Source organism: Grammomys surdaster, unplaced genomic scaffold (assembly GCF_004785775.1).
Source record: "Grammomys surdaster isolate TR1022 unplaced genomic scaffold, NIH_TR_1.0 315, whole genome shotgun sequence".
Classification (NCBI taxonomy): domain Eukaryota; kingdom Metazoa; phylum Chordata; class Mammalia; order Rodentia; family Muridae; genus Grammomys; species Grammomys surdaster.
In genome coordinates, this window is record NW_021604734.1 from 1,201,689 (window position 1) to 1,209,572 (window position 7,884).

Here is a 7,884-nt window from a genome sequence, read left to right on the forward strand (position 1 = left end):
CTTCCTTGTCCTTGTCCAATGTCGTATTTCTGCCAAGCAGCCCATTTCCTTGTCCTTGGCCCATGTTAGATTCTCACCAAGCAGCCTCAAAGGCTCTCTGCCTCTTCTCCTTTTTAATTTCATTAACAAGATTGAGCCTGTCTTAGGTCATTCTGATAAGAACGCCTTCCTTATACATCATGGAATATGCATTATCAAAAGCAATGCACTTCTATCTTAGGTTGATAAGGCTCCATGCAGAATCTTACCCGCCCTTAGCTTATTCATTTAATAACTCTGTGGGGGGGTTCTATTTTCAGGTTTAAGCCATATACTTTGGCTGCCAACATGTTGATGTTGTTAAAGACAAGCTTTAACATGATGGGCAGGAATAAAATTATTCCTAGGACCAAAAGGGCTAGAATGATCAAGCTATATATACCATTTTTGAAGCTTGACCAAAATAGAAATACTGACCTCAGGCTATGGATAATTTCATCAGCAGTATCTACCACATCAACACTCAGCAGAGCAGCATTCGTGAAATTCATAAGCTCACTATTCAAAGGTAAAACATCCAAGAGGTGTTAGAATTATGCCAAATAAACTGCAAGTGTCTTTAAACTTTTTCATAATTATAGTGACTAGCACTGTAAATTTTAGAACTAACATGAATCCAGTGGTATTTGGCATGACCTTGAGATGGCTCCTTACCCTTAAATTCTGAACCTCCTTTTGATAATTTGAATAGGATAAAGAGCATCAATCCGTTCTTCTAAATGCCTATCTAAATCCTCTTGTATATTAAACACATTAGTAACATTTTTTTTTGCTAAATGATTAATAAAAGTAGCTGTCTTAACTTCTTGAGTCAAAGCAGTTGCAGAAGCAGTGATGCTAACAATTAATGTTATTAAAGCTGTTATACCAGCAATAATCAAGATCATTACCCTCTTGCCTCTTCTTAAAGCCTGACTAATTTCTTTTAGTACTTGCAAGCTGTTTTTAGAATACCAAGGTTAGAATACTCAAGACAATAAACCAAAAACTGATTGATAGACATCTGTAACTGACATACCAGATTTCAACACACTAACACAATTAGAAAGTGTACAATCAATGCAACTTACATTAAATACTGTAGAAGAAACAAAAGTAATTTTAATTTGACAATTAAAATAGCCTTAACATATATGCTGACACCTGTTTGAAATCCAGATCCTAAGAATATTAGCCCTCTATCGTATGTGGGATTGGTAAAGATCTTTTCCCAATATGGTGGTTGCCATTTTGTCCTATTGGCAATGTCCCTTGCCTTACAGAAGCTTTGCTATTTTATGAGGTCCCATTTGTCAATTCTTGATCTTAGAGCATAAGTCATTGGTGTCCTGTTCAGGAACTTTTCCCCTTTGCCCATGTGTTTGAGACTCTCTCCCACTTTCTCTTCTATTTGTTTAACTGTGTCTGGTTTTATATGGGAGTCCTTGATCCACTTGGACTTGAATTTTGTACAAGGAGATAAGAACAGATCAATTTACATTCTTCTACATGCTGACCTCCAGTTAAACCAGCACCACCTGTTGAAAATGCTGTCTTTTTCCCACTGAATGGTTTTAGCTCCTTTGTCAAAGATCAAGTGACTATAGGTATGTGGGTTAATTTCTAGGTCTTTGAATCTATTCCATTGATCTTCTTGCCTATCTCTGTACCAACACCATGCCGTTTTTTTTTTTTTTTTTTTTATCACTATTGCTCTGTAGTACAGCTTGAGGTCAGGGATGGTAATTTCTCCAGTTCTTTTGCTGTTGAGAATAGTTTTCACTGTCCTGAGTTTTTGTTATTCCAAATTAATTTGAGAATTGCTCTTTCTATCTCTGTGAAGAATTGAGTTGGAATTTTGATGATGATTTCATTAAATATGTAGGTTGCCCTTAGCAAGATGGCCATTTTTACTATATTATCCATGCCAATCCATGAGCATGGGAGATCTTTCCATCTTTTGAGATCTTCTTTGATTTCTTTCTTCAGGTACTTGAAGTTCTTTTCGTACAGATCTGTCACTTACTTGGTTAGAGTCACACTGAGGTATTTTATATTATTTGTGACAATTGTGAAGGGTGTTGTTTCTCTAATATCTTTCTCAGCCTGCTTATCCTTTAAGTAGAGGAAGGCTAATGATTTGTTTGAGTTAATTTTATATTCAGCCACTTTGCTAAAGTTGTTTATCAGGTTTAGGAGTTCTCTGGTGGAAGTTTTGGGGCCACTTAAATATTTTCTTGCTCTTTCTAGGGTATAATTGACCTCCTGGTATTGGAGCTTTCCTGCTATTATCCTTTGTAGTGCTGGGTTATGGAAAGATATTGTGTAAATTTGGTTTTGTTGTGGAATATCTTGGTTTCTCCATCTATGGTAATTGATATAGTATCCTAGGCTGGCATTTGTGTTCCTTTAGTGTCTGTATGACATCTGTCCAGGATCTTCTGGCTTTTATAGTCTCTGCTGAGAAGTCTGGTGTAATTCTGATACGTCTGCCTTTATATGTTACTTGACATTTTACCCTTACTGTTTTTAATATTCTTTCTTTGTTTTGTGCATTTGGTGTTTTGATTATTATGTGATGGGGGGAATTTCTTTCCTGATCTAGTCGATTTGGAGTTCTGCAGGCTTCTCATATGTTCATAATCATCTCTTTCTTTAGGTTAGGGAACTTTTCTTCTATAATTTTGTTGGAGATATTTACTGGCTTTCTTCACTTTCTTCTATATCTATTATCCTAAGGGTTGTTCTTTACATTGTGTCCTGGATTTTTTGGATGCTTTGGGTTAGGAGTTTTTGCATTTTGTATTTTCTTTAACAGTTCTGTTAATGCTGTCTATGGTATCTTCTGCACCTGAGATTCTCTCTTCTGTCTCTTGTATTCTGTTGCTGATGCTTGCATCCATGACTCCTGATCTCTTTCCTAGGTTTTCTATCTCAATGGTAGTCTCCCTTTGAGATTTCTTTATTGTTTCTACTTCCATTTTTTTTTATGTCCTGAATTGTTTTGTTCAATTCCTTCACTTGTTTGGTTGTGTTTCCTTATAATTCTTTAAGGAATTTTTGTGTTTCCTCCTTTAGGGCTTCTACCTGTTTTCATGTGTTCCCCTGTATTTCTTTGAGGGAGTTTTTATGTCCTTCTAAAAGTCTTCTATCATCATTATGAGAAGTGATTTTAAATCTGAATCTTGTTTTTCTGGTGTTCTGGAGTATTCAGGACTTGCTATGGTGGGAGAAGTAGGTTCTGATGATGCCAAGTAACCTTGGTTTCTAGTGCTTATGTTCTTGCTTATGTTCTTGTCTTTCACTGTCTGGTTATTTCTAGTGCTACCTTCACTCACTGTCTCTGACTGGAGCCTGTTTGTCCTGTTACCTTGGTTGTGTCATAACTCCTCAGAGTCCAGATGTCTCTGTGATCCTGTGATCCTGAGATCCTGGTTGTGATTGCTCCTGGGAGTAAGGCTGCTTCTGAGATCCTGAAATCCTGGTGAGCCCAAGCTCCTGAGATTCTGTGATCCTACTATCCTATATTCCTTGACATGTTAGGGCTCCTTGGAGTCCAGCCTCCTCTGGGTTTTGTGGGACTTGGTGCAGAGCTGGCACCCTAGTACTGCTCCAAGCACAGATGCAGACTGGAAGGGTCCTGTGCCATTGGCCTTGAGGGAGTTCCTGGGTCCTTGTGGGTCTCAAATTACTCCCTGTTTTGGGGGCTGGTGGTGTCATGGTCTACTCACCTCCTGGGCATGTTAGAGCTCCTGGGAGTCCTGGTTTTTGGAGGATTGTGTGCAGAGCTGACGCCTTAGAACTTATCCTTGAATGCCAATTATATAAACCAAGGAAAAACAAAATGTTATTGGTTTGCATTTGAAATCGTCAGGAATTATATAAGAAGGGCAGTGAGAACATTGTATATTTTCTTTGAATATGAACTTTGATACAGGGGATTTCATAAAATGCATCTTTGTATTATAGCTTAATATCCATAATTGTTGCAAATAATCTGCTATCTATGATAAAGAGCTTTTTGAAAACACATGTGGAACCCTGCCAAGACTTGCATACTCAGTTTGCATTTTGATACTTAGAATAAGAACAGCATATGGGACATTTCAGACAACGAATTGGACACTGTTACAAACAGTTCTCTGAACTTCTATGTGTTCTCAGTTCCCTGCCTTTTTTTTATATTTAGGTTACTTCTCAGCAATGATGCATAAGAAATGAAGTCCAAAGCCTTAGAGGCTTTCCTTTGTAGCTCTGCTTCCATTTAAGTTGGTGTCTTACAACTGTGACTAATCTGGGTCAATCTTGTCACTTCCTAATTGAATCCCAGAGGGTGACTGTAGTTTCTTCAGCTTCTTGATTTCCTTAGGAAAATGATGGGTCTCACTCTGGATGTTGTCAGTGTCAATTGGGAGCATATTTTATTATTGAATCATAGTGCATAGAGTCACGGGGTAGGGCTATTCAGACTTTGTTACTTATGTAACACTGAGAAGATATCAAGGTAGCGGGGTGAGAATATAAGGAGGGAAGAATGCAAAGGAGCAGAAAAATTGGGAAGACAGTAGAATTAGACGGAAGTCTTAGCTGATTAACTGAAGAAATGAGGAATATCAAGTACATAGCAACTCAAACATTTCCTGATGTCTGTTGGTTCAATTTAAATAATTTGATGGGTTATACAAGCTACTTATTGAAGGGCTCATTTTCTCCAAATCTTTGATAAATTAATACTAAAAATAGAATATTTGAAAGTAAGAAAAACAAGAAAAAGCAATCAGAGATATTAACCAAGTTGCTTATCAAGACTCTTTGTCTTACTGCCCCCAGAGGCATTGCAAGTGTGGCTCTTATGTCACATGTGTGTCAGTAGGTGGCAGAGAGGAGAGAGGCTATGTCTACACCCAGTGTTCTGACCTATGAACATCTGAACGATTAGTAGCCTAACATTCCCTGAAAAAAAGAGAGCCTGAGATGACCACTAGTTGGGCACCAGGTAGGCCTAGACCGGCTCCCAGGACAGGAAGTGTACTGGAGACTAGAAGAACTCCACTTGGGACTATGGACCCTGGGTCAGAGTGAGCCCATGACAGATAACCCTCTCAAGGGCCGCTGGGAGCAGGCAAGGAGCCAGCCCAAGACAACCACCAGACATAGGGCTCAGACCAGAAGCTACCCTGAGATGACCAATAGTCCAGTGATGTGCAGACCTGCGGGTGGGAGTGGGGGCAGATCGTGTTCAAGATGACAGCTGTCCGAGATGACTCTGGCCCAGTACCATAATGCATGAGTGGGGCATAGCACTCCTGAGACCACTCTTGAGATGGCCTTTGAAACTCAGAGAACCTCAGGCACCCCTAAAAGGAGCAAGTGAGTGGTGGAGAAATGGAAGAGAAACAGAAGTATGAGGGCACAATGAAGAGAGGCAGAACTGGAGACCTAAGGGTAGTGAGAAACAGCCTGGTGTAAGTAGCTGGTGATGATGCCACTTGGGACCATGGTAGGGTCTTGGCCTGTGATACTGCCAGGAAGCCACATCTGGGTCCATGGCCCTGTAGCAGCAGGGGTCTGTAATCAACAAAGTCCAGGCAGGCATTCTTAATCTGGGCTCCCACTTGGGAATGTGATGATTTCTGAAGGCTATGCATAACTGGCTCCACCGATTCCTGGGGTATCCTGGGAGATTTGGCCCTGGGGGCATGAGAACAGGAGAGCTGACTGCCTCTAGCCAGTTGCAGTCCTCTGGATAGTGAATGGGTCTTGCATATTGCTTGTGGAGTTGCAAGTGAGCCTCCTGAGGTTATAAGTGTGTGGGAGCTGTCCCTACCACTTGTCTCCAGTGTGGTGGTATGGTCGAGGGAGACATATTTTCCTCCCTTCTGGACCCTCACCACCTGAGGCAGGTGCAAGACCTGGCCTTGGGGTCATGAAAGCAGGAGAGCTGTTCTTGCCCCTCACCAGTTGCAACACTTGGGAGAGCAGACCCTGAACCTCTGCACCTCACCTAGGCTACATGATAGAGCTGACCCTGGTGGTGGGATCATGGGTGAGCAGGCCTCTAAGGGCATGAGCATGAGAGAACTGGCCCCACCACCTGTCTGCCATTTGTTGACAGGGTCAAGGAAGATATGCCTACCCCCTCTCGTTCTTTGCCAACTACAGCAGGCAGGAGAGCTGGCCCTGAGGTCATCAGCGTGGGAGAAACGGCCATGCCCCTCACCAGCTACAGCACAGTGAGAGTGGACCCTGCACCTCACTTAACAGGGTAGAGCTGTCCCAGGTTACAGGGGGTGAGGAGATTGTCGGTAAGCTGGTTCAAAGGCATGAGAGTGAGAGAGCCAGATGGCTGACCAGCTCAGATACCTCTCAGGCTCACATCCAGGGCTTTAAATTGACCCACCCTATCATCTACCCCATAAATGAACAGCTGGAGTGCATGAAGGGGCTGGCCCTATAGATCCAAAACTCCAGGGCAACAATAGGATATCCTAGAAGAGTCTCAGTGAGGTTTCAGTATTGATAGAGTAGTATAAGCCTTGTACCAGACCAACATGTCATTGCAATGAACATTTGCAAACAAAGGCATGTAGACACAAGGGTATACTGCAAGACACACTGTGACACACTATATTTGCCATGATGAGATTTATTTCTTTGTTTGAGGGGGGAAGTTGCAAGGATGGAGGGTAGTTACAAGGGAATGGGGAGAGGAGTAGAATTGGGGTGCATGATGTAAAATTCGCATAGAACCAACAAAAAGTTAAAAATATATAGAAAACAAACAAAAAGAGTCTTTGTCTATATTAAACTCAGTTAGTTCACCACCAGGCAGTTATTGATCACTTAAGAAATTCCCACTATCCTTTGAGGCAATCACTAGTAGGGTCTTGAACTCTGCTTGCTAGTTTCTGATTTGCTGTTTCTGATCTTATTTCACAGAATGAAGAGTGGCATAGCTTTAAACAAGATCAAAACTGGATGGTCTATTTGGCTTCCTTGGTCTAATCAATCCTCATCAGAGTTCGCAGAGTGGGAGAGGAGCGTGGTCAGAGTTCTCAAGGCTGCTTACTGCCAACAGAAAATTTGTGTGTCTCAGCAAACTTCCAGCAGAGTCACTGATGTTTCCTATGTTTTTGCTTTCATCTCTGTGAGATCATGTATTTTAAATTTCCAACTCTTTACTATACTATGTTCTTCAGAATATATTTTACATTGCTATTATACTTTAATGACTAGATTTATTTGTAACTATATATTATTTTATTTCATGTGTATGTGATAGTTTTCTTTACCTTTTCTTTTTTTTAACATAGTATTTTATTGATTATTTGGAAATTCCATACAATGAATTTTGAACATATTCACTTCCCAGTTTTACCAAGTCCAACCCCTCACCCTTGTGACCTTCCCCAAAACAAAAGAAGAAGAAAAATATATCAAGTTCAATTTATATTGACCATATACTCACTGGAGCGAGGAGATTGAGTTAGGCTGACTATAGGCTGCAAATTGGCAGTTCAGGAAACTAGGCCTAAGTTTCTGTTTCACAGAAATAAGAACTGCCATCCAGGAATGTCCCCATAGTCAGCCAATCACAGCCAGAGGGTAGCCAATTAGAGGACACTTTGGTAGTCTGAGTCAAAAACCAACCTGGAGACCTCTCAAAGATTTGACCAATCACTGAAACACTCATACCCCTAGAGATAGAGCTAACCAATCAAGGTGAAGGGCACATACCTCTACCGGACATTCCCCTAGCCCAGTATAAAAACTAGGCCTGAGAGCCCACTTACTGTCTCCATTTCACTGAATGGGACCCTTGTATGCAAGAAATTCTGCTGAATAAGCACTCTTTGCTTTTGCATA

General features: G+C 41.0%; 1 non-coding gene across 1 annotated transcript; it reads left to right on the top strand.

The window, feature by feature from the left end:
• Nucleotides 1-4,837: 4,837 nt before the first annotated feature.
• On the top strand, nt 4,838-4,969 carry LOC114629742. Its single transcript, XR_003712719.1, has one exon. It is a non-coding gene; the product is annotated as a small nucleolar RNA SNORA17 (small nucleolar RNA).
• Nucleotides 4,970-7,884: the final 2,915 nt, after the last annotated feature.